Source organism: Xyrauchen texanus, chromosome 26, assembly GCF_025860055.1.
Source record: "Xyrauchen texanus isolate HMW12.3.18 chromosome 26, RBS_HiC_50CHRs, whole genome shotgun sequence".
Classification (NCBI taxonomy): domain Eukaryota; kingdom Metazoa; phylum Chordata; class Actinopteri; order Cypriniformes; family Catostomidae; genus Xyrauchen; species Xyrauchen texanus.
This window is the reverse complement of record NC_068301.1, coordinates 6,726,762-6,730,357: the sequence shown is the minus strand read 5'-3', so window position 1 is coordinate 6,730,357 and position 3,596 is coordinate 6,726,762. Positions and strand designations below refer to the sequence as shown.

General features: G+C 39.9%; 1 protein-coding gene across 1 annotated transcript in view; it reads left to right on the top strand.

Annotated features, from left to right (window-relative positions):
• The first annotated feature begins 171 nt into the window (after nt 1–171).
• The window catches only part of LOC127619841 (glutamate receptor ionotropic, kainate 5-like), a 118,200-nt gene continuing 114,775 nt past the window's right edge, over nt 172–3,596 (top strand). Inside the window, 1 exon segment of the mRNA XM_052092857.1 lies at nt 172–297. The gene's annotated coding sequence lies outside the window, so the exon portion shown is untranslated.

The window sequence follows — 3,596 nt, the reverse complement described above, 5'->3', positions numbered from 1 at the left end:
GACAAAATGCTGTTGTATCACAAGTCAAAATCTGGAAACTGATACTGTTTGGGAAGCGTTCCACAAGAGAGCAAGGCCATTGAGAAAAAAACAAAACTGAAATCTCCTGAAGTCTAAGCTCTGATCTTAAAAAGCGTGAGATTTTCCCCCCCCCTTCCAGTTCAGAGGTATCCTCGGATATTCCTTTCTCAATCCCTCTCCTTCTATGGAATCTGTCAGCATTCCCGACGGGACGCAGCCAGCTTGATTCTGTGCCAATCCTTTGATATTAGCTGCTGGTGTCGTCTGCTTCATTCTGTGAGTAGATTCCCACTCTCTCCGCCTTTCTATGTGTGTGTGTGCAGTCGTGTGTGTGTGTGTATTTGACTTTGGATCCATATGGTGTTCAATCCCCTGCGTAGCTATGCTTATCTATCTATTGTTTGTGTGCATGTCTGGGTGCATGTTTAACTTGAATGTGTGTAAGCTACACAAACGTAAAAGCGAGTCAAGGTTAACAGCTAAAGCGTCTGTGTTGATCTAGGAAAGTAAGCTTGTTTTCCGTAATGGACAAAATCTATTAGGACATGCTCTGCTGCAGATATACTGTTTCTATATTGTGCCAATGTGTTTAACAGGTGTCGCCAACCTAATGCATATGCATATATGTGCTTGTACCTTGCATATGGTGTTTAATACCAGGAGAGCAGACAATTATTTAACACCAGTGATTGTGCACTAATTAATGCAACTGAATGTAGATATGCTCGATGAAAGATAAAATACATTTTATGATGTGTCTTTTCATGAGGTCAGCTAATGAAACACCGCTGTGGGGTTTGGCGTAAATTGGCATGTTTAGTGATAATTTCTGCAAGTTAAAGCTGCACTAAAACTGCACTACGTTTTTGTCAATGGAGAGGGAGACATTTATAGAGTAACCTGTGACAATAGCTGTTCATAATAAATGTTTCTGACAATCCTGTTGCAGAAAGAAATGATTGTCTTTTTTCCTACTTTGCCCCCCAGATTGAACAGCTGTGGTCTCTGTCTTTCTCTCCATCTCTTTTCTCAGCCTCTTTCCATCACTTGCTCAATCAGTGTCTGGACCTCACTTGGGGCCGGCCAATAATTGAAATGCTATATTGATATTATGCTTGAGGGAGAGTGATGGAAAAAAAATACACTTTTATTTACAGTTTATCATTTGGAGTGGCCTCATTTAGTGACAAAACAGTTATCTATGGCTGCTAAAAGACTAGAAAGCTTGTGAAACACCACTGATTGAACATCCTGCAAAGGCAAAACACAGTAACAACCTGTTTTGTCAAAACTCAGTTATGGGGCCTGGGTAGCCCAGTGAGTATTTACGCTGACTACCACTTCTGGAGTCGTGAGTTTGAATCCAGGGTGTGCTGATTGACTCAAGCCAGGTCTCCTAAGCAAACAAATTGGCCCGGTTGCTAGGGAGGGTAGAGTCACATGGGGTAACCTCCTTTTGGTTGTGATTAGTGGTTCTCGCTCTCAATGGGGTGTGTGGAAAGTTGTGCGTGGATCCACATGCTGGGAATCTCTGCGGTGTCATGAAAAACAAGCCACATGATAAGATGTGAGGACTGACGGTTTCAGAAGCGGAGGCAACTGAGACTTGTCCTCTGCCACCCGGATTGAAGAGAGTAACAGCACCACCATTAGGACCAACTAAGTAGTGGAATTGGGCATTCCAAATTGGGGAGGAAAAAAAAAATCAGCTATGAACCAAATTGGTCTCTTAGACTATGGGGTTGGATCACAATAAGAAAAAAATGAAGTATGAACCAGAAAATCTTGAAGCCATTTTTCTCAGTTTCACTGTTAGCATAGTTACTGCATTTTGCCTTTGTGGGCCAGAATAGTTTCAGACTGTTGTAGGTTTGAGAATGACTAACAAGCAGTTTTGGTAAAAGTAACTCGTTAGAATATTGCGTTACTCCTTAAAAAAGTAACTATATTTATTAAAAAGTTGCTTTTTATGGAAAGTAAAGCATTACGTTACTTTTGCGTTACCTTTGCGTCACTTTTTTCTCACCACCACTCTCTGTTCTGCTGTACATTTAATACAAATACAAGAGATATGTAGAGACATTACAGGTCATGCTAGCTACAGTACAATACTCATGTCATAACAACATACTAAACAAACAAATATTAGAAAGTCTACAATCAGTAGATCTTCACGTCATATTTATAATAAAGACTCAATAACTGGAATATGCATGATTTGTTTTTCTACTGACATTGCAGCCAACATGAATAAATAAGATTAAACACTGTCTTTCCTAAAGCAGCAAAGTCCAACACTTGAACCTGCATCATATATGTCATCATGTGCTGTGCCCATCGACAATGCCAGAGTCAACTTGAGAAGTTTTTCAGAAGTCAGGATAAAAGTCAGTGGGGAATGCCAGTCTAACATGTTCAAGGAACAAGTCTGATGAATACATTTATATTTTTCACTGAAGTCATCTCAGTGCATGCTTGTTTAGAGCTGATCCATGATGCATACATATACTAGTTGATCACATGCAACTGCAAATGTGCATGATGATACAACATGAATGCAATAATTTTTAATACTACCAAAATGTCTTCAAAACTTTGTTTCATGAATAAAATTACTTGTTTATTATAGAACAAAAATTTCTCTGCATAAACAATCGATGTAGAACAGTGGTTCTCAACCTTTTTTTCTATTGTGCCACACTAAGGTCCAAGTGCAAGTCTCAAGGGCTGCATATCATTTACATATGACGTCATCAATGCAAACCAACCAGATTTAATATTATGGAAGTAGCAGTTAATATTATTAATATCATGATACCTAGACAATTACATTGTTAGGTATAGATCCTGGTAAGCATGAAGAGTCACTTGTAAGTTTCAGAGATTTTTAATTTATCATGGAGGGACAAGCAAACAGTGCCGGCGTGTTACATTATAAGCAGCCTCTAGTGTAGTCTACACACTATTGTTCTTCATCTTTTATAGGCACTAGCATATGGAACCGCAGTGCTATCTCATGGACAGTAATTACTTATACAAGAACACAACACTCGCCATTAATGGGATACCTAATGTTGTTGGGAATTTCTGATGTAGAGAAATTCGGTTCAAATGGAGTCACAGCACAGTGAAGTTGCGACAAAGTTGCAGCGTGAATTGATATGCGACATTGCAGAAAATGTGCGTTGGCAAATGTATGTTCATCCAAATATGGAAAGCACTTTCAAACGTATTTATCTGAGGTTCTGTCCAGGGATGTTTCACCACATTTATGTAACTGAGGATGCTTGCTGTGCTGTGCAGAACGAGGTCTCCGTACGCACCGTCCAATTCGTCCAACAATGCAACAAGCCGGTGGTGCAGTAGAGAGTATTCTCGATGAAGTTGACCACAGTGTCCATAACCTTCATGAGGTATTCATCAGCTAACTTGCTCCACAGTGCTTGCTGGTGCACAATACAGTGAAATGCCAACAATTCAGGGGACATTTTTCACATTTCAGCATACAAGACCCTTGTGTTTTCCCATCATTGAGGGTGCACCAGTAGTGATGGAGACAATGGAGGATGCTGGTA